Below are 23,605 nucleotides of genomic sequence, written 5' to 3' on the forward strand. Positions count from 1 at the left end.
ATTTCTTCACCCAGAGGATGGTGAATGTGTGGAATTCACTACCACAGGATGTAGTTGAGGGCAAAACGTTATGAGATTGCAAGACCTGGCCTCCACAGCCTTCTGCGGCAAAGAGTTCCACAGATTCACCACTCTCTGGCTGGAGAAATTCCTCCTCATCTCTGTTTTAAAGAATCGTCCCTTTAGCCTGAGGTTGTGCCCTCTGGTTCTAGTTTTTCCTACTAGTGGAAACAACCTCTCCACGTTCTCGCTATCCAGGCCTCGCCGTATCCTGTAAGTTTCAATAAGATCCCCCCTCATCCTTCTAAACTCCAATGAGTATGGACCCAGAGTCCTCAACCGTTCCTCATACGACAAGCTCTTCATTCCAGGGATCATTCTTGTGAACCTCCTCTGGACCCTTTCCAAGGCCAGGACATCCTTCCTTAGATCTGGGGCCCAAAACTGCTCACAATACTCCAAATGGGGTCTGACCAGAGCCTTATACAGCCTCAGAAGTACATCCCTACTCTTGTATTCTTGACATGAATGCTAACATTGCATTTGCCTTCCTAACTGCCGACTGAACCTGCATGTTAACCATAATTCATAGAATCAGAGAAGTATTTTAGATGTCCTCAAGTGAATTGATTCTCAGTGACATAGAGTAGGGGATAATCATAGAATCCCTACAGTGCAGAAGGAGGCCATTCGGCCCATCGAATCTGTACTGGCCACAATCCCACCCAGGCCCTATCCCCATAACCCCACGCCTTTACCCTACTAGTCCCCCTGACATTTACCATGGCTAATACATTTTTGGACACTAAGGGGCAATTTGGCATGGCCAGTCCACCTGACCTGCACATCTTTGGACTGCGGGAGGAAACCGGAGCACCCGGAGGAAACCCACGCAGACATGGGGAGAACGTGCAAACTCCACACAGACAGTGACCCAAGCCGGGAATCAAACCTGGGTCCGTGGCACTGTGAGGCAGCAGTGCTAACCACTGTGCCACCGTGCCGTCCCATTAACCAGAGTTTTTGCAGTGTTTTTTGAACCAGAGTTTTTACACTTTAATAAAGAGTTCAACAAACCAGATTTTTTTGCACTGTTTAATAAACCAGTTGTTTCCATGCTTAATAAAGCAATGATGTGCAGTGCTTAATAAACCAGTTCTTTCCCTCCAATGTTTAATAAATCAGTTGATGCAATGCTTAATAAAACAGATTCCTTTGCTAATCCCGCCTGATTAAAACCATTCGTGTAGGAGCTGCATTTCTCCCGGATCTCCGCTAGGAAGCTGCAATGCTCTCTCTCTCTGTGTGAGTGCCAAAACCTGCTCTGAATCCTTTCCATCTCCATTTCCATCTGTTGACCTCGACGCTGGAAGATTGAAGGGAAGGAAAGAAGGTTGCCCTCAAACTTGCCCTGCTGAGAGTGGCTGCACGCTACTTGCCCAGGAGAAGAGAGAGAGAGAGAGGTGGCTGCTGGTGGGGTGTGAGTGGAGGGGGAAGTGAGTGAGGGTCTCTCTCTTTCCCCCCCTCTGTCTGTCTGGAGTACACAGGGTGAGTAGAGAACGGGCTTCCTGATCACTGGAGGGGGATTATCAGCGCTTTTGTCAAAGCAGCAGCTTCAGAATGGGACAGAGGGTTGGGGTTGGGTTGCGGGGGGGGAGAGATTTAAACCCCCCCTCAGGCTGGCTGCAATGTATCTATTTTTCAACAATGTATCAATGTGTGTGTATCTTATTGAAACAACAATCGGCCTCCTCCTGGCGTAGGCGGAGATTGTAGAGGCAACAATCCTGGGGGTAACATTCAGGGCCCTTCTATATTGATGTATTTTTGGGAGAGGTTATTTATTGATTGCTTCTCAATCCCCCAGCACTGAATCTCACCCCCCCTCCTCCTCCAGCCAGGACACTTCCATCTGATCAGGGATTGCTTTTTAATATTTAAAGAGCATTCCTTCAGCAGGAAGCAGGCAGCATGTGTTACAGTGTGTCGGATTGTATCGCTGTGCAGAGGAATTTCCAATGCTTCTTTTCCAAATTAAAGTTTTATTTGGCTTCCCCCGTCACTCTTTCCCGGTCGAGGCTTAACTTGACTCCCGGCAGATCCGTTTAAAAAAAATACATTTATAAATAACTCATCCTGGTTCTCTGTTTCCTGTTATTCACCCTCCATTCCCCCTCCCCCTATTCCTGATTCCCTCCCCTCCCCCCCCATTCCTGATCCCCCCTCACCTATTCCTGATCCCCCCTCACCCATTCCTGATCCCCCCTCCCCCATTCCTGATCCCCCACCCTCCCCCATTCCTGATCCCCCACCCTCCCCCATTCCTGATCCCCCCCCCTCCCCCATTCCTGATCCCCCCCCCTCCCCCATTCCTGATCCCCCCCCCTCCCCCATTCCTGATCCCCCCCCCTCCCCCATTCCTGATCCCCCCTCCCCCATTCCTGATCCCCCCTCCCCCATTCCTGATCCCCCCTCCCCCATTCCTGATCCCCCACCCTCCCCCATTCCTGATCCCCCACCCTCCCCCATTCCTGATCCCCCACCCTCCCCCATTCCTGATCCCCCACCCTCCCCCATTCCTGATCCCCCACCCTCCCCCATTCCTGATCCCCCACCCTCCCCCACCCTCCCCCATTCCTGATCCCCCACCCTCCCCCATTCCTGATCCCCCACCCTCCCCCATTCCTGATCCCCCCCCCTCCCCCATTCCTGATCCCCCCTCCCCCATTCCTGATCCCCCCTCCCCCATTCCTGATCCCCCACCCTCCCCCATTCCTGATCCCCCCTCCCCCATTCCTGATCCCCCCCTCCCCCATTCCTGATCCCCCCTCCCCCATTCCTGATCCCCCACCCTCCCCCATTCCTGATCCCCCCTCCCCCATTCCTGATCCCCCCTCCCCCATTCCTGATCCCCCACCCTCCCCCATTCCTGATCCCCCACCCTCCCCCATTCCTGATCCCCCACCCTCCCCCATTCCTGATCCCCCACCCTCCCCCATTCCTGATCCCTCACCCTCCCCCATTCCTGATCCCTCACCCTCCCCCATTCCTGATCCCCCGCTCCCCCATTCCTGATCCCCCGCTCCCCCATTCCTGATCCCCCGCTCCCCCATTCCTGATCCCCCGCTCCCCCATTCCTGATCCCCCGCTCCCCCATTCCTGATCCCCCGCTCCCCCGCTCCCCCATTCCTGATCCCCCGCTCCCCCATTCCTGATCCCCCGCACCCCCATTCCTGATCCCCCGCTCCCCCATTCCTGATCCCCCGCTCCCCCATTCCTGATCCCCACCCTCCCCCATTCCTGATCCCCCACCCTCCCCCATTCCTGATCCCCCACCCTCCCCCATTCCTGATCCCCCACCCTCCCCCATTCCTGATCCCCCACCCTCCCCCATTCCTGATCCCCCACCCTCCCCCATTCCTGATCCCCCACCCTCCCCCATTCCTGATCCCCCACCCTCCCCCATTCCTGATCCCCCACCCTCCCCCATTTCTGATCCCCCACCCTCCCCCATTTCTGATCTCCCACGCTCCCCCATTTCTGATCCCCCACCCTCCCCCAATCCTGATCCCCCACCCTCCCCCATTCCTGATCCCCCACCCTCCCCCATTCCTGATCCCCCACCCTCCCCCATTCCTGATCCCCCACCCTCCCCCATTCCTGATCCCCCACCCTCCCCCATTCCTGATCCCCCACCCTCCCCCATTCCTGATCCCCCACCCTCCCCCATTCCTGATCCCCCCTCCCGCATTCCTGATCCCCCCTTCCCCATTCCTGATACCCCCCCTTCCCCATTCCTGATCCCCCCTCCCCCATTCCTGATCCCCCCTCCCCCATTCCAGATCCCCCCCTTCCCCATTCCAGATCCCCCCCTTCCCCATTCCTGATCCCCCCTTCCCCATTCCTGATTCCCCCCCTTCCCCATTCCTGATTCCCCCACCCCGCTATTCCGGATTCCCCCTCCCCCCCCCATTCCTGATTCCCCCCCTCCCCCATTCCTGATCCCCCCACCCTGCCCCATTCCTGATCCCCCTCCCCCATTCCTGATCCCCCCTCCCCCATTCCTGATCCCCCCCTCCCACATTCCTGATTCCCGCTCCCCCCATTCCTGATTCCCCCTCCCCCCATTCCTGATTCCCCCTCCCCCCATTCCTGATTTCCCCCTCCCCCCATCCTGATTTACCCCTCCCCCGCCATTCCTGATTTCCCCCTCCCCCATTCCTGATCCCCCCTCCCCCATTCCTGATCCCCTCCCTCATTCCTGATCCCCCTCCCCATTCCTGATCCCCCTCCCCCATTCCTGATCCCCCTCCCCCATTCCTGATCCCCTCCCCCATTCCTGATCCCCCCTCCCCCATTCCGGATCCTCCCTCTCCCATTCCGGATCCTCCCTCCCCCATTCCTGATCCCCCTCCCCCATTCCTGATCCCCCTCCCCAATTCCTGATCCCCCTCCCCCATTCCTGATCCCCCCTCCCCCATTCCTGATCCCCCCTCCCCCATTCCTGATCCCCCCATCCCCATTCCTGATCCCCCCTCCCCCATTCCTGATCCCCCCTCCCCCATTCCTGATCCCCCCTCCCCCATTCCTGATCCCCCCCTCCCCCATTCCTGATCCCCCCTCCCCCATTCCTGATCCCCCCTCCCCCATTCCTGATCCCCCCTCCCCCATTCCTGATCCCCCCTCCCCCATTCCTGATCCCCCCTCCCCATTCCTGATCCCCCCTCCCCCATTCCTGATCCCCCCTCCCCCATTCCTGATCCCCCTCCCCCATTCCTGATCCCCCATTCCTGATCCCCCCTCCCCCATTCCTGATCCCCCCTCCCCCATTCCTGATCCCCCCTCCCCCATTCCTGATCCCCCCTCCCCCATTCCTGATCCCTCCCCCGCCCCCATTCCTGATCCCCCCTCCCCCATTCCTGATCCCCCCCCATTCCTGCGGGTCTCCCCCCCTCCCCCATTCCTGCAGGTCTCCCCCCCCCCCCCCATTCCTGTGGGTCTCTCTCCCCCCCCTCCCCCATTCCTGGAGGTCTCTCTCCCCCCCCCCCCTCCTGCGGGTCTCCACCCCCACCCCCCATTCCTGCGGGTCTCCCCCCGCACCCCCTCCCCCATTCCTGCGCGTCCCCTCCTCTCCCATTCCTGCGGGTCTCCCCCCCACCCCCTCATTCCTGCGGGTCTCCCCCCTCCCCATTCCTGCGGGTCTCCAACCCCCCCCCTCCCCCATTCCTGTGGGTCTCCACCCCCCCTCCCCCATTCCTGTGGGTCTCCACCCCCCCTCCCCCATTCCTGCAGGTCTCCCCTCCCCCATTCCTGCAGGTCTCCCCCCCCTCCCCCATTCCTGCGGGTCTCCCCCCCTCCCCCATTCCTGCGGGTCTCCCCCCTCCCCCATTCCTGTGGGTCTCCCCCCCCTCCCCCTTTCCTGCGGGTCTCCCCCCCCTCCCCCATTCCTGCGGGTCTCCCCCCCTCCCCCATTCCTGCGGGTCTCTCCCCCCCCCCCCCCCCATTCCTGCAGGGGTTCCTTTCCCCCATTCCTGCAGGGGTTTCCCCATTCCTGCTGGGGATTCCCCCCATTCCTGCTGTGCTTCCCCATTCCTGCATTTCCCCCAATTCCTGCATGTCCCCCAATTCCTGCATGTTCCCCCATTCACGTGTTCCCCTCCTGGTTTTTAAGCCAGTGGTTGAAGCAGGAGAAGGGATGGAACTGTCTGTGGTTGGGTGCAAGCTCAGTAATTGTGCACAGTGTACCCCTTCTGCCCCTGTAATGATTTATTGCTGGAGCCTAGTCTGGTTCCTCAGGAAGTGCCGGTCACCTCAGCAGCCAATGTTATGCAACTGCCGGGGGAAGGGGACGGGTTGGGAGTAGGGTTGAGGTTGTGTGAGGCCCATTGCCAAAGTAATAAGGTTACAGAGTCTAAGTACATGTGACCTGCATGCACGGAAAGGTGAATTGGGGAAGGAGGTGCGGGGGTGTTTCCGGAGGGTGGCTTTTAGGTGGTCTATGTAAAACCTTGAAAGAAGGGCGGAAAGAAATGGAGGCTGTGAGAGCCACCAGATTTAGAACTTAAATTGGATATTGAAGGTCATTACTTTAATAAAAGCAAAACACTGCGGATGCTGGAATCTGAAACAAAAACAGAAAATGCTGGAGAATCTCAGCAGCTCTGACGGCATCTGTGGAGAGAGAATAGCGCCAACTTTTCGAGTCTGGATGACCCTTTGTCAGAGCCCTTCGTCAGCCCTGATGAAGAGTCGAGACTCGAAACATTGGCTGTATTCTCTCCCGATGTGGAGATGCCGGCGTTGGACTGGGGTAAACACAGTAAGAAGTCTCACAACACCAGGTTAAAGTCCAACAGGTTTATTTGGTAGCAATTTGGTATTTGCTACCAAATAAACCTGTTGGACTTTAACCTGGTGTTGTGAGACTTCTTACTGTATTCTCTCCCCACAGATGCTGTCAGACTTGCTGAGATTTTCCAGCATTTTCTGTTTTTGTGTCATTGCTCCTTTATCGGTGAAACATGACAAAGCGACCTGGCTCACCTTAAAACCTCAATGTCCGACTCCCCTCCCCACCCCCACCCCAGTCAAACATTCCTGGTCCAATCTGTTTTATTTCCCGTGTGCTGAGCCCCCCACGCCCCACTTCTTTCCGCTATTCCCGTCTTAATTTTTTTTCAGTTGTTATTGTCTTGAGCAAGAAATAATTTGCTTTTAAGTCACGCCCCCTTGTACCCCTGGCGACTTAAAAGAGAAATCTGATTGTGCCAATTGTGTCCCTGGGACATCTTAAAGTGAAGGTTTGTATTTGAAGGTGGATTTATTGAGAATTGCCGTTGCTGTCACAGACATGGCAGCCATTTTGCTCGGTTCCCGCAAGTGAATGTGTATCCAGCTGGTTTTGTTTTGTTGGTTTTGGGAGTGTTACAAGTTGGCTTTTGGGAGAATAAGGAAACCTAAGCAATGTGCGGTGCCCTGGGTTATATGCTCTTCAACCTACTTTTGGCTCCCAGTTCAGTAACACCTCAGGTTTAAAATTCACATCCTGATGTTTAAACCCCTCGACAGTCTTGGTCCTCCCCTGCTCTGTGATGTTGTTCACCCCCTATGACCCCTGCAAGATTATCTGAATTCCTCCAATATCTTGTGCATCCGCAATTTCCTTCTCGTCCTCGGTGGCTGTGCCTTCAAGATAAGACATTAAGTTTCCTCCCTGAAGCTCTCTGCCTCTCTTCTTGCTCTTTTTAAAGTTGCTCCTTTAGAGTCATATAGAGGTTTACAGCATAGAAACAGGCTCTTCGGCCCAACTTGTCCATGCTGCCCTTTTTTTAAACCACTAAGCTAGTCCCAATTGCCAGCGTTTGGCCCATATCCCTCTATACCCATCTTACCCATGCAACTGTCTAACTTTTTTAAAAGACAAAATTGTACCCGCCTCTACTACTACCTCTGGCAGTTTGTTCCAGACACTCACCACCCTCTGTGTGAAAAAAATATCCCTCTGGACACTTTTGTATCTCTCCCCTCTCACCTTAAACCTATGCCCTCTAGTTTTAGATTCCCCTACCTTTGGGAAAGGATGTTGACTATCTTGCTGATCTGTGCCCCTCATTATTTTATAGACCTCTATAAGATCATCCCTTAAGCCTCCTACACTCCAAGGAAAAAAAGTCCCAGTCTATCCAGCCTCTCCTTATAATTCAAACCATCAAGCCCCGGGAGCATCCCAGTAAATCTTTAAACCGACCTCTGGTCACCTGCACTAATATCTCCTCTTTTATCCTGGTGTCAAATGTCTGATAATGCTCCTGTGAAGCACTTTACGCGATAGGCAAGTTCAAATTGTTGTTGGAGTCAGCATTGGAAGACCGGATCCCCGGTTTCTTGATTAATCTTTGTTCAGGTTCGGAGGAGAGCTGCTCCCAGCAGTGAGCATGGATGCTTCATGACACGAGCAGGAAGCTGGTACAAGTGCACCAGCTCAGTGCATTTAGAATGCCAGTGGGTCTGATTGTGAACCTGGCGGGTAGGCCATCACTTATGTCAATGCTGATGGGATGCCAGTGTTCCGAGTTAACAGTTGGAGCATCTGAGTTATGAAGAAAGACTAGAAACTTGCCGACTATTCTGACAGAAGGGAGTTGTAACTAACAGAGGTGTAAAAATAGTTATATTAGATGAAGAGAAGTTAATTCTGGAAAATTAAATTACAAGGAGTAAGATAAGACAAGTTCAGAAGGCCAATTTATGCTTGATATCCTTCATTGAAAGAGCAAGCAAAACTTCGAATGAATAGTCCAATGTCTGGAGATAAAAACTCGGGAATCTTATCAGGAACTGTTGAATGCTGGAGAGGCCGGGGGCACTTTAAGGTCAGTCTGGATGGAAGAACTAAGATAGACTGAATAGCCCTCCTCATCTTTAATTACCTCAAGTGAAGCAAAATGTATCCTGGCGTATTGCCTGCTGATTGCTTGCCAGAGGATGGTTGAATGATGGAGCAGCAGCTACAGTGTAGAGGGAGAAAAGGAACATTTAAAAAAAAGTATCCTTTTTGTCAGAAAAAATAAACTATAATGGAACGGTTAATGTTTTTTTGCACTTGTGGTTTGTATGGTTGGAGCATCGAGAGCCACTTATAAAGTTTAAATTTTGATTTAATATTATTGCATGTATTAGTATATAGTGAAAAGTATTGGTTCTTGCGCGGTACACAGACAAAGCATACCATTCATAGAGAAGGAAAGGAGAGGGTATAGAAACATAGAAGATTGGAGCAGGAGGAGGCCATTTGGCCCTTCGAGCCTGTTCCGCTATTCATCACGATCATGGCTGATCATCCAACTCAATAGCCTAATCCTGCTTTCTCCCCATAACCTTTGATCCCATTCGCCCCAAGTGCTACATCTAGCTGCCTCTTGGATACATTCAATGTTTTGGCATCAACTACTTCCTGTATAGAAAGTAGTGTGCAGAATATAGTGTTACAGTTATAGCTAGGGTGTAGAGAAAGATCAAATTAATATAAGGTATGTCCATTCGAAAGTCTGATGGCAGCAGGGAAGAAGCAGGGTGGCACGGTGGCACAATGGTTAGCACTGCTGCCTCACAGTGTCAGGGGCCCGGGTTCAATTCTGGCCTTGGGTCACTGTCTGTGTGGAGTTTGCACATTCTCCCCGTGTCTGCGTGGGTTTCTTCTGGGTGCTCCGGTTTCCTCCCACAGTCCCAAGATGCGGGGGTTAGGTGGATTGGCCATGCTAAATTACCCCTTGGTGTCAGGGGGCTAGCTAGGATAAATGCATGGGGTTATTGGGATAGGGCCTGGGTGGGATTGTGGTCGGTACAGAATTGATGGGCTAAGTGGCCTCCTTCTGCACTATAGGGATTCTAGGATTCTATGGAATCTATGAATTCTATGAAGCTGTTCTTGAGTTGGTTGGTATGTGATCTCAGACTCTTGTATTGTTTTCCCGCTAGAAGATGGTGGAAGAGAGTAGGTCTGGGGTGTGTGGGGTCCTTGATTATGCTGGCTGCTTTTACGAGGCAGCGGGAAGTTTAGACAAAGTCAATGGATTTCATCCCTGAAATGTGGGCATCACTGACAAGGCCATATTTTTATTGCCCACTCTTGGATATTCTCAGGTAGTGACCCTCCTTTACCCTCCCCACCTCCACCACCTTGGATGAGAGCAGTCCCACAATGGTGTTGGGTCAGGAATTCCGGGATTTTGACCCAGCAATGTTGAAGGAACAGTGCTTAACCAATATGTGCCCAAGTACGTGAACCTCAAGTAATGTGGGCGGCATGGTTGCACAGTGGTTAGCACTGCTGCCTCACAGCGCCAGGGACCCGGTTCAATTCCGTCCTTGGCTTTCCTCTGGATGCCCTGCTTTCCTCCCACAGTCCAAAGACGTCTAGGTTAGGTGGATTGACCATGTTAAGTTGCCCCTTGGTGTCCAAAGATATGCAGGTTATGTGGATTAGCCTTGCTAAATTTCCCCTTAGTGTCCAAAGATGTGTAGGTTAGGTGGATTGGCCATGCTAAGTTGTCCCTTGGTGTCCAAAGATATGCAGGTTACGTGCATTGGCCATGCTAAATTGCCCCTTAGTTCCCAAAGGTGCATTGATTAGGTGGATTGGCTGTGGTATATGTGCGAGGTTACAGGGAATAGGGCCTGGATAAGATGCTCTTTCGGAGAGTCAGTGCAGACTCGATGGGCCGAATGGCTTCCTTCTGCACAGCGAGGATTCTGTGGATTCTATTCTATGGGACTCCTGCACTGATGGCACGGGGCTGCGGTAATTGGTTTCTAGAAACCATAAGCATCTCCCGATGTTTGCAATGCATTTTCGACACGTTTGCAGCCTTTGGCGAGTTTCACCTTTGCCCCTCCATTGACCTCAGCTTTGCTAGGGCTCTTTGCTGCCTTGGATACCAAGTAAGAAGTTTAACAACACCAGGTTAAAGTCCAACAGGTTTATTTGGTAGCAAATAAATTTATTTGGATACCAAGGCCAGTTAACCTTGCCCCTCCTTTAACATTCAGCTCTTGCACTTGTGTCAAACACTGGGATCCAAAAAGGTTCTGGGGAAGTCTGAGCGTTCATGAGCAGGTTATTAGTTGATGATATTTAATGGCCCATCTGGTGATTCCTTCCCTCATTTTACTGATAATTGCGAGGAGGCTGACAGAGTGGGAACTTATCCTGTTGAGGTTTGATTTATCCTGAATACTTGTAGCTATAACATATAGAGCAATTTTTCTCTTGGCCAGATGCCAGTGTTATAGCTGCGAGTATAAAATAGCCAATTCTTCATCGCAAGATGAAGCAGATCAGAGCCACTGATGGTAAGATTATCAGTGAGGGCTGAACAGAAGAACCATGAAAGGTTTCTTCCGAGCCCAGTATTGGTCGGTGTTGATGAATGCTCACATACGCTTATAGCCTCGGCAACAAAAAACAGAAAATTCTGGAAAATCCCAGCAGGTCTGACAGCCTCTGTGGAGCGAGAATAGAGTAAGAAGTCTCACAACACCAGGTTAAAGTCCAGCAGGTTTATTTGGTAGCAAATACCATAAGCTTTCGGAGCACTGCTCCTTCGTCAGATGGAGTGGAAATGTGCTCTCAAACAGTGCACAGAGACACAAAATCAAATTACAGAATACTAATTAGAATGCGAATCCCTACAGCCAGCCAGGTCTTAAAGGTACAGACAGTGTGGGTGGAGGGAGCATTAAACACAAGTTAAAGAGATGTGTATTGTCTCCAGACAGAACAGCCTGCAAGTCCAGGAGGCAAGCTGTGGGGGTTACTGCTAATGTGACATAAAGCCAACATCTCGGTTTAGGCCGTCCTCATGTGTGCGGAACTTGGCTATCAGTTTCTGCTCAGCGACTCTGTGCTGTCGTGTGTCGTGAAGGCCGCCTTGGAGAATGTGGCATCTCCACATCGAGAGAGAATAGAGCCAATGTTTCGAGTCAGGATGACCCTTCGTCCAGCTCTGAGACAAAGGGAGCCTGATGTGGGAGGGTAGGAAGGAGGGAGGGTTTTGAGTATTGCTGAAAAATGCTTTTGAAGCTTTTCATTTTGCACTTATCGGGACAGATGCAAGAATGCCAAATTTCGAAGGGAGCAAATATTTATATTGCAAGAGAAAATGGTGCTGATTGGTTGACCAAGTCAACTGATTGGTTAGGGTGTTGCCATGGAGAATGTGCCACAGACCTATTGACCCCAGGATTTTGTTTAATTTTTTAAAAGCCACAGCGTCTGGGAGTAACCATTTCCTCATGCAATTTCAATTGTTGTTCCCTTTGAAATTTGGTATTCTTGCATCTATCCTGATGTGTGCAAGATGAAAAGCTTCGACAGCATATCTCTTTTTTTTATCAGAAATACTCAAGTTTGCAGGACTCTGGAAGAGGAATTGCAAGTTTCCCCGTTTGCAAATGGCACTTTAAATAATGCAATAATAAAACTATAAACCTAAAGACGCGCATTAAAAGTTACTAAATTATGAAGGAAAGTAGATATTTCATTTATCATTAAGGTGACATAAGAGGAAACCTTGTGGGAGTACATAAAGTAAAGTTTGGAGTACTACCTCAGAATAAACTGTGACAAAGCAGGCGACACAAATTCAAACTAAAAAAAGTCATACAGTAAAGAAAATGTCCTTTGGCGCATTGAGTCTGACAATATCTACCACTAAAGTTACACTAATCCCATTTTCCAGCACTTGTCCCATGTCCTTGAATGTTATGATGTTTCAAGTGCTCTTCCAAATACTCTTTAAAGGTTTCCAGCCTCCACTACCTTCCCAGGCAGTGCATTCCAGATTCCCACCACCCTCTGGGTGAAAAAAATGTTTTCTCAAATTCCCTCTGAATCTCCTGCCCGTCACCCTAAAACTATGCCCCCTCGTGATTGACCCCTCAACCAATGGGAGCAGCTATTTGGGGTGGCACGGTGGCACAGCAGTGGTGAGCACTGCTGCCTCACAGAACCAGTGACCTCGATTCGCGGCTTGGGTCACTGCCTGTGTGGAGTCTGCACATTCTCCCCGTGCCTGCGTGGGTTTCCTCCGGGTGCTCTGGTTTCTTCCCACAGTCCAAAGATGTGCAGGTTAGATGGATTGGCCATACTAAAATTGCCCCTTAGTGTCAGGGGGACTAGCTAGGGTAAAATGCATGGGGTCATGGGGATAGGGCTTGGGTGGGATTGTGGTCGCTGCATACCTGATGGGCCAAATGGCCTCCTTCTGCACTGTAGGGATTCAATGATTTCCTATTCACTCAGAATTAAGCCTAGGAGGGAGATCAGGAAATTCTTCAACATGGCTTTGGCGCAGAGTGAGTAAGCACAGTAAGGAGTCTAACAACACCAGGTTAAACACCAGCAGAGTGAGTAAGCAGACAGGGAACAAGCGGGGGAGGTGCAGGGTCTTACTGTGTGAAAGAATTGGAGTGCGGTCTTACACATCTCCCTCTCTGAAGAGGAATTTCACACCTCCATGTATTTTCCTTCCAAAATTGTTACCTCAATGGGTAAAATTCTTTACACTGAGCCAGGGAATTTGTGGGTTCACACCGCACTCCAAGACTTGAATGCAGGTACTGGGCTGACTTTCCAATTTAAAGAGTTGCTGCTTTGTTGGAAATGCTGCCTTTCAGTGTTAAATCGATGACCCTCCCTCCCCCCTCCCACATTGGGCCATTTGTCTCTTGTTCTTAAGTTTGCTACACCTTGTTGCAAGGGCGACATGGTGGCACAGTGGTTAGCACTGCTGCCTCACAGGACCAGGGACTCGGGTTCGATTCCCAGCTTGGGTCACTCTCTGTGCGGAGTCTGCACGTTCTCCCTGTGTCTGCGTGGGTTTCCTCCGGGTGCTCCGGTTTCCTCCCACAGTCCGAATGACGTGCTGGTTGGGTGCATTGGCCGTGCTAAATTCTCCCTCCGTGTAACCCGAACAGGCGCCGGAGTGTGGCGACTAGGGGAATTTTCACAGTAACTTCATTGCAGTGTTAATGTAAGCCTACTTGTGACACTAATTAAATAAACTTTAAGTAACCCACTGCCACTGTGTATAGATGAACGCAACAGGCAGCTTGCACGCTGCCAAGTCCCACCCACACGGCAAGTGGATGATCAGGTGGTCTGTTTGCCTGGGACCCCCAGCAGAGTAAGAAGTTTAACAACACCAGGTTAAAGTCCAACAGGTTTATTTGGTAGCAAAAGCCACACAAGCTTTCGGAGCTCTTAGCCCCTTCTCCAGGTGGCGCAGAGTGAGTAAGCACAGTAAGGAGTCACAGTAAGGCGCCCTCAGCAGAACCATTCCTGCTCCTCTCCTGGCAGGGCCGTGCAATCCGTTTACATCCACCTTAGTGAGCAGATGGGGCTTTGATCTAAACTGCCACGGCAAAAGGTCACCATGCTCTGCCGCATCCTCTTAAACTAAGAATATGCCTGGTTCATCCCTCAATGGTTCACGAGGTGCGACCACTGAGTTAGATAGCAGTTGGTGCCTTCAAGTAACAAGTGTGCGGGAGTCCCTCTCCACGTTAGGTTAAGCTTAAGATTTTCTTAGCTTCTAACAATGGCCCTCAGTTCCCTTTTGTTCTGATCTTAGCACAAGGAGCTTCTCCATATCCAGTCCCCTGATTGCCTTCAGGTATTTTTTTATATTATGTTGGAAGTGTACAGTACTTGGAGAACCTCCAGCGTTCAGGTTTCTCTGTGTGGAGACAATGAGGTTTCTTATGTCAGCGTTTTAATAAACAGAAGGGAAGTAATTTTCTGTGAATGTACTGCAGCTGTGATACGAGAGGTTCAGGTTTGGGCAGCCCTGTCCTTCTGAGTAGGGAATCACATTTTAATTACAACTTGCATTTATATAGCACCTTAAATGCTGTAAAAAGTCTGTGGTGCTTTACAGGAATGTTATCAGACACTCTGAGCCATATCGAAAGATGTCAAGGCCCAATTATTGCGGATGCTGGAATCTGAAGCCATAACAGAAAATGCTGGAAAACCTCGGCAGGTCTGACAGTATCTGTGGAGAGAGAACAGAGCTGACCTTTCGAGTCTTGAAACGTTGACTCTATTCTCTCTCGATGTGGAGATGCCGGCGTTGGACTGGGGTAAACGCAGTAAGAGTTTTAACAACACCAGGTTAAAGTCCAATGGCATTTGCTACCAAATAAACCTGTTGGACTTTAACCTGGTGTTGTTAAAACTCTTACTAGGGGATCATGAGCCAGTGTGGCCTATGTTTCTCCCCCTCCTCCCCACCCCCAGCTGTTTCCAGGTGTGTTGACATTTCTGGGCAGCCTCCCTCTATGTTTGGCATGACCTCAGACATGCAAACCCAGTCCCTTCACATCAGCTCACTGACGGCTCATTTCAGAGTTAATTCGTAAATTGGTGCAAACTAATTCTCGAAAGACACCACCACAAGTTAAGAAGGTCAGACAGAGCCGAAACGTTAACTCTGTTTCTCTCTCCACAGCTGCTGCCAGACCAGCTTGAGTGCTTCCCGCATTTTCTGTTTTTATTTGCTATTAAGAAGGTCGCAAAAAAACTGTGAACACCCTCTCCTGCTCTCAAAAGTACAAAGTGAAATAAGGTTGCAGTTGACAATAGTCCATTTTACATTTTAGGGCGGCACAGTGGGTTAGCACTGCTGCCTCACAGCGCCAGGGTCCTGGGTTCGATTCCCGGCTTGGGTCACTGTCTGTGCGGAGTCTGCACGTTCTCCCCGTGTCTGCGTGGGTTTTCTCCGGGTGCTCCGGTTTCCTCCGACAGTCTGAAAGATGTGCTGGTTAGGTGCGTTGGCCATGCTAAATTCTCCCTCAGTGTTACCCGAACAGGCACCGGAGTGTGGCGACTGGGGGATTTTCACAGTAACTTCGTTGCAGTGTGAATGTAAGCCGACCTGTGACACTAATAAATAAACATATACTTAACATCCTGGCAGGATTATAATTTTGGGGAACAATGGAATATTACCGGTTCCTAGTTTTGACCCCTCCTCCTATATTTGTTCTTCTCGTTCCGTTTGTTACCACACCCACCTTCAGAGTTACAGTTCCCTAGGGGGTTCTATCTCTCTCACAATTGGACCAAATGGTGATTCCTGATGTATGAGGGTAGATTGGCAAAATGACTGACAGTTGGGGTGATGGGTAGGTAAACATAGAAACTAGAAGCAGGAGTAGGCCATTCGGCCCTTCGAGCCTGCTCTGCCATTCCTTTTGATCGTGACTGATCATCAAATTCAATATCCTGATTTTTTTCTCTTCTTCCCCCCCCGCCATGTCCCTCGAACCCTTTAGCCCCAAGAGCTATATCTCATTTCTTCTTGAAATCACACAACGTTTTGCCCTCAACTACTTTCTGTGGTATCATAGAACCCTACAGTGCAGAAAGAGGCCATTCGACCCATTGAGTCTGCACCAACCACAATCCCACCCAGGCCCTACCCCCATATCACTACATATTTTACCCGCTAATCCCTCTAACCTATGCATCTCAGGACACTAAGGGGAAATTTTAGCATGGCCAATCAACCAAATCGCACATCTTTGGACTGTGGGAGGAAACCGGAGCACCCGGAGGAAACCCATGCACACACGAGGAGAATGTGCAAACTCCACACAGACAGTGACCCGAGCCGGGAATCGAATCCAGGTCCCTGGAGCTGTGAAGCAGCAGTGCTAACCACTGTGCTACCGTGTCGCCCCCAGTGAATTCCACACATTCACCACCCTCTGGGTGAAGAAATTTCTCCTCACCTCAGTTCTAAAAGGTTTACCCCTTATCCTCAAACTATGACCCCTATGATGCGCGATTAATTCACTCGGGAGGCTGGATCGTACCCGGGAAATAAAGACTTTTATTAGTAACAAGAATGGAGCATACTGCTTAACAATACAATCCCAGACTAAAGGGTCACTAGGCAGCGCAGTGACCTTTATACTCCTATAGGTAGGCGGAGCCAACCGGAGTGTACCACAGAACAATACCAACAGGTGGAACACCCCAACCCTAACCCCAACAGTAACAAGAGTAACATATGTACAAGTACCCATAGTGGTAACCATCTATGGTTCACCACACCCTAGTTCTGGACTCCCCCACCATTGGGAACATTCTTTCTGAATCTACCCTGTCTAATCCTGTCAGAATTTAAAAAATTTCTATGAGATTCCCTCTCACTCTTCTAAACTCCAGTGAATATAATCCAAATCGATTTAAGTCTCTCCTCATACGACAGACCTGCCATCCCAGTTTCCATGAGATCCTAACGGAGCCAAACACGAAAACCTGGTCTTGCCCTCGCCCAATACCAAGCAATCACATTCTCCAACGTACCAATCAGTAGCAGGGATTTAGCCGAGCATTTTTACTTGGAATGTATCTTTGTTCCTTCCTCGCCAGCCTCAGGGCACTGAATCTAATTATAGCACTCCAAAGAATTGATCTAACTTAGCATAGACAGGGGGCAACCTGAACTGAAAGGCTGCTTAGCATTTAGCCGCTTCAAACCCTCAGGCAGGTCAGCAAGAAGTGTCTTTGAGCAAATGTCACGGTTCCTCATTCCTTTATGTCATCGAGTCTTGGTAAATATCTGAAACAAAAACAGAAGTCCTGATTTTACGGGCACAACCCGCCCTGGAATCGGGATGGGCAAGGTTCGCAGAACGGGATTCTCCGTTGGCCCCGGGCGCACTCTTATGAGCCTCGGGTGGGCGGACGTGCCAGTGAAATTCCGCCCAGAGAATGCTGGATAAACTCAGCAGGTCTGGCAGCATCTGCGGAGAAAGAAAGTTAATGTTACGAATCTGCATGACCTTTCATGTGGCACGGTGGGTTAGCACCGCTGCCTCACAGCGCCAGGGACCCGGGCTCAATTCCCAGCTTGGGTCACTGTCTGTGCGGAGTCTGCACTTTTCCCCCCCCCCCGTGTCTGCGTGTGTTTCCTCCGGGTGCTCCGGTTTCCTCCCACAAGTCCGAAAGACATGCTGGTTAGGGTGCATTGGCCGTGTTAAATTCTCCCTCAGTGTAACCCGAACAGGCGTCGGAGTGTGGCGACTTGGGGATTTTCACAGTAACTTCATTGCGATGTGCGGGTTAGGTGGATTGGCCATGCTAAATTGCCCCTTAAATGTCAGGGGGACTGGCAGTGCAAATATGTGGGGTTACGGGGATAGGGAATATGTGGGATTGTGATCGGTGCAGACTCGATGGGCCGAATGGCCTCCTTCTGCACTGTAGGGATTCTATGATTCTACCGAATTCTTGGTAAAAGTCAGTTGGATTTACTTAAACTTTCTCTTTCAGTCGTAATAAATGAGAGAAAAATGATGCTCCCTTTAAAACAGAAGGATTGAAAACTGCTCCCGCTTTGACATTCCTAGGCCTACATCAGAACATTTTAACTCCTACCCTAACCCTGACTGAATTCAGGGTGACTCCGAATGGTGGCGTGTATCGCGTTCAGTTCCAAACCAGGCCTCAGTAAGGGCTATGGTTGACCTTGCCACCTCTTGGTGCGGAGCGGGGGGGATCGGAATGCATCTCCGTTCATTAATGTTTTCCAGTTGTGCATTTTATTTGTTTTATTTGATTTATTATTGTCACATGGGTATTAGTATACAGTGAAAAGAAGTGTTTCTTGCACGCTATGCAGACAAAACATACCGTTCATAGAGTACATAGGGGAGAAGGAAAGGAGAGAGTGCAGAATGTATCGTTACAGTCATAGCTAGGGTGTGGAGAAAGATCAACTTAATACAAGGTAAGTCCATTCAAAAGTCTGAGACGCTGTCCTTGACTCGGTTGGTACGTGACCCCAGACTTTTGTATTTTAGGATCGGATTATTCTCAGGTGTGAGTTGCCTCTGCAGCTGAATAGCCGGGCGGCATTCACCGTTCAGGCTGACTGCGCACAAGCGATGAGGTAACGGAGGGTGGTCCGTGCCGGTGGAACCTCACGCCAACAAGAAGCTCGCGGGGAAAAGACGATGAAATAAGAACCCCACCCGTGGCTGTCCGACAATGCAGCACCTGATAGGGTGGTGGGTGGGTGGCTGGGGGGAGATTCTTCCACAGGGAATTGATGTGTATCGGATATGCATTTCGAAAGGAGAAATTTCCAGGGGAAAGGGCAGGCCAAAAGGATTCACTGGATGACTTTTTCAAAGAGCTTCAGTGGAGGCTGGAGAAGGCCGAATGGCCTCTATTTCTGCTTCATGGACAGACATGAAGAACCGTGGTTTAATATTCTAAAATTATTCTGTCAGTCCCCTCCAGAGAAGTGACCTCTTGGTTAACCTTCAAGTGCCATCTACATTTTTAGATTTAAGGCGTTCCTTGGAAATACCCATTTGAAATCTCCACCACAGTCATGTGGTAATCTGATAGCCAGCTCTTAATAATGATGTTACGCCGCTGGGGGTTTTACCTTTGTAGTCAGCTGTGTTTGCATTCCTCTTCATGGTAGACTACAGTAAACAACTTGCCGTTCGGGCCTACCCACTGCTTGTGGGGCTTTGCAAAACGGTGTTAGCGGAAGTCAAATTGCAATCATAGAATCCCTACAGTGCAGAAGGAGGCCATAGAACATTACAGCGCAGTACAGGCCCTTCGGCCCTTGATGTTGCGCCGACCAGTGGTACCAATCTAAAGCCCCTCTAATCTACACTATTCCAATATCATCCATATGTTTAGCCAATAACCATTCGGCCCATCAAGTCTGCACCAAACACAATCCCACCCAGGCCCTATTCCCGTAACCCCACATATTTACACTTCTAATCTCCCTTGACACTAGGGTCAATTTAGCATAGCCAATCAACCTAACTCGCACATCTTTGGACTGTGGGCGGAAACCCACGCAGACACGGGGCGAAGGTGCAAACTCCACACAGACAGTGACCCGAGCTGGGAATCGAACTCGGGTCCCTGTCTGCCTGTCATTTGACATTTTTTCGTACTTTTTCCTATCTGTCTCTCTTTTTCTGTCAGTCAATTGAATCTTTCTCTCTCTTTCTTTTCTTTCTGTCCCTGATTGGACCTCAATTTGCCCTCCATCTCCCTCAATCCTCAACCTCTTCCTCAATCCTTGAATCTCATTGGTTAAGGAGATGGACAGTTGACCCTGTTGTCCTCGTTGTATCGTTGTTAGCTCACATTTTGCACATGTTGTGGCGCCAAAAGCCTTTGAAGCTGTAGGGTACAGAAAAATATCCCAACTGCCGGCGAAAATGGTGAGTGCAAGATTTGACCCCTGAGAATAAGTGTGTGTAATACAATCTGAAACTTTGGTGCTGGACACACTGGGAATCTGATAAATCTTCCTGCTCATGAAGCTTTTATATCTTTCCGAAGAATTTATTGCCTTTGTGTGTTTTCCAGGCAGCCCTGTGTGGAGACATTGATTATAATCTCACCGCTTAATCACGATATACCTTGACTTTATTCAGCCAAGAACTAGTAGCTCTATGGCGCACATCGACATGTGAGAAACCAAGTGGTTACAAATGGGTGGCACAGTGGTTAGGATTGCTGCCCCATGGTGCCAGGGACCCGGGTTCATTTCCAGGGCAGCACGGTGGCACAGTGGTTAGCATTGCTGCCCTATGGTGCCAGGGACCTGGGTTCATTTCCAGCCTTGGCTCACTGTCTGTGTGGAGTTTGCGCGTTCTCCCCGTGTCTGCGTGGGTTTTCTCCAGCTGCTCAGGTTTCCTCCCACACTCCAAAGATATGCGGTTTAGGTGGATTGGCCATGCTAAATTGTCCCTTAGTGTCAGGGGACCAACACGATAAACACGTGGGGTGACAGGGATAGGGTCTGGGTTGTTGTCGCTGCAGACTTGATGGGCCGAATGGCCTCCTTCTGCACAGTAGAGATTCTATGAAATTAGCATGGTCACTCAAAATCAGGATCAATTATGATTCTCGTGAGGTGGAATTGTCCACAAATACTTTGAGCGGAATTCTTCCATTCTGCCCACAGCGGGTTTGGTTGGGGACAGGAGCGGAGAAATTAGCAGGAGCTATACTTTGGTGTAACTATTGAAGTCCGCTTCCATGAATAGTGTATCAGTGTGAGTGCTGGTCACTCCATGGTGCTCAGTGGTAATGATTTGTTCATGGGATGTGGATGTCGCTGGCTGGGCCAGCATTTAGTGCCTATCCCTAGTTGCATGAGAGCATTTAAGAGCCAACCACATTGCTGTGGATCTGGGGGTCACATGTAGGTCAGACCAGGTAAGGAGGGCAGATTTCCTTCCCTAAAGGACATTAGTGAACCAGATGGGGTTTTACGAGAATCAACAATGGTTTCACGACCATCATTAGACTCTTAATTCCAGATTTTTACTGGATTCAAATTTCAAACCCGGGACCTTAGAGTATTTATTACCCTGGGTCTCTGGATTCACAGCCAAGCGACAATATCACTGCACCCACTCCCTGCCCCTTGACGCGCCCAGATGAATCATAGAAGAATCATAGAAACCCTACAGTGTAGAAAGAGGCCATTCGGCCCATCGAGTCTACACCGACCACAATCCCACCCAGGCCCTATCCCCATATCCCTACATATTTACCCGCTAATCCCTCTAACCTACGCATCTCAAGACACTAAGGGGCAATTTAGCATAGCCAATCAACCTAACCCGCACATCTTTGGACTGTGGGAGGAAACCGGAGCACCCGGAGGAAACCCACGCAGACACGAGGAGAATGTGCAAACTCCACACAGACAGTGACCCGAGCCGGGAATCGAACCCAGGTCCCTGGAGCTGTGAAGCAGCAGTGCTAACCACTGTGCTACCGTGCGGCCCTGATGGTGGAGTTTTGCGAGTGAGCTCGATTTGTGCCCTGCAGGGTTCAATCTGCTTCCTGTGGGGATGTTCGGAATGGACACGGTCTTCCCAAATAAGCAAGGAGAATTTATGTTGAAAATGCGGAGCGGGAGTCTGGGAGGTTAGTGGGGAGAGGCTCAGATAAATCTCTAGTATACAGCTTCCATAAAACTGTTCAACTATTTGATGCGTTTTCTTTTATTCTCTATTTTTTGCCCTGTTCTAGGCACTTTTGCTGAGAGGACAGATTTGTTGGGCTGAACTTTGCTGGGGACCCTCTTTTAACTAACCCCACCCCCAGCCAGGGAGACGGGAGAATGGGTTTGCCAGAACTTGGAAAAGTCATCGTCAGAAGATAGATAGACGGGCGGCACGATGGCACAATGGTTAGCACTGCTGCCTCACAGAGCCAGGGACCCGGGTCCGATTCCAGCCTCGGGTGTCTGTGCTGAGTCTGCACATTCTCCCCGTGTTTGCGTGGGTTTCCTCCGGGTGCTCCGGTTTCCCCTCTCAGTCCAAAGATGTGCGGGTCGGGTGGATTGGCCATGCTAAATTGCCCCTTCGTGTCCAAAGACGTGTGGGTTAGATGAATTAGCCAGGGTAAATGTCTGGGGTTATGGGGCTAGGGCGATGGAGAGGGCCTTGGTAAAATGCTCTGTTAGAGAATCAATGCAGACTCGAAGGGCTGAATGGCCTCTTCTGCGCTGTAAGGATTCATCTGGAAAACCTAGTCTTCCCCCGTTATCTTAAACCTTCAGACTGCTTTTGAAAGCTCCTTCTTGCATGAAGAAGAACCAATCCTAAATGAACCTACCACTATTTTGAACCTGTGCTTCCTTGCCCTCTGTTGAAGAGTTAGCTTAGTGCTGTACTTTATCTCCACTGTGTTTTTAATCCTTTACATATCTATATTCTATAACGTTTATTTATTTTATTAGTGTCACAAGTAGGCTTACATTAACACTGCAATGAAGTTACTGTGAAAATCCCCGAGCCGCCACACTCTGGCGCCTGTTCAGGTACACTGAGGGAGAATTTAGCATGGCCAATGCACCTAACCAGCACGTCTTTCAGACTGTGGGAGGAAACCTGGAGGAAACCCACGCACACGGGGAGAATGTGCAAACTCCTCACAGACAGTGACCCAAGCTGGGTATCAAACACGGGTCCCTGGTGCTGTGAGGCAGCAGTGCTAACCACTGTACCACCGTAAAAAAGCTGACGTCACATGCGCTAACGGGACCAGATTGGCTGCGGTTCCCCTTCTGATCCGACTCAGGGCGCTTCCAAAGAGTTGAGACACTGTGACGATGGTTCTGGCATTCTAATCCGTTTTAATTGCAGTTTGGAGTTCAATGCTGGCGGGATGTGGCATTAAAAAAAATCAGTGTGAAATCTTCATCCAATGTTTCCAACAAAGTGCGAAGCTCATCCTTAGAATACAACCTCGAGTGTAACAATAAATCCTGATGACATTCAGATGAAAGTTGATTTGGGTTTAAAATAATTTTTGCGTGTCTTTCTAATGATAGCCAGATGGAATTAGCAGCGGGAGATTTTATTCTTCTGGTGGATGTCCCTCTGTTTGCAATGTAGCTGAAATTCTGAACTAATCATTTGCGTATATATGGAATCGCACTAAAGATTATTAGATCGGGGGGGAAGACTGTCTGGCTCAGAGACTTATCTTTGCGGTAATTTTTACACAGCCCATTTCCTCACATCCTTCTCCAGATTGTCATTGCCTGAGTCAGCCCCGTGTAAGTAGAGAGAGAGAGAAAGGACAATCTGGTTACATTCCGCTATCCGACCAAAGAACAAAGAAAATTACAGCACAGGAACAGGCCCTTCAGCCCTCCAAACCTGCACCGACCATGTTGCTTGACTGAACTAAAACCCCCTACCCTTTCGGGGACCATATCCCTCTATTCCCATCCCATTCATATATTTGTCAAGACGCTGCTTAAAAGTCACTACCGTATCCGCTTCCACTACCTCCCCCGGCAGCGAGTTCCAGGCACCCACCACCCTCTGTGTAAAGAAAATCTGCCTCGTACATCTCCTTTAAACCTTGCCCCTCGCACCTTAAACCTATGCCCCCTAGTAATTGACTCTTCCACCCTGGGAAAAAACTTCTGACTATCCACTCTGTCCATGCCTCTCATAATCTTGTAGACTTCTATCAGGTCTCCCCTCAACCTCCGTCGCTCCAGTGAGAACAAAACAAGTT

General features: G+C 50.0%; 1 protein-coding gene across 1 annotated transcript in view; it reads left to right on the forward strand.

Annotated features, from left to right (window-relative positions):
- The first annotated feature begins 1,320 nt into the window (after positions 1-1,320).
- heatr6 (HEAT repeat containing 6) overlaps positions 1,321-23,605 on the forward strand; it is a 179,009-nt gene continuing 156,724 nt past the window's right edge. The window contains exon 1 of the mRNA XM_078225889.1: positions 1,321-1,548. The gene's annotated coding sequence lies outside the window, so the exon portion shown is untranslated. The remainder of the gene's footprint in view (positions 1,549-23,605) is intronic.

The sequence above is a fragment of the Mustelus asterias genome, chromosome 12, assembly GCF_964213995.1.
Source record: "Mustelus asterias chromosome 12, sMusAst1.hap1.1, whole genome shotgun sequence".
NCBI lineage: Eukaryota > Metazoa > Chordata > Chondrichthyes > Carcharhiniformes > Triakidae > Mustelus > Mustelus asterias.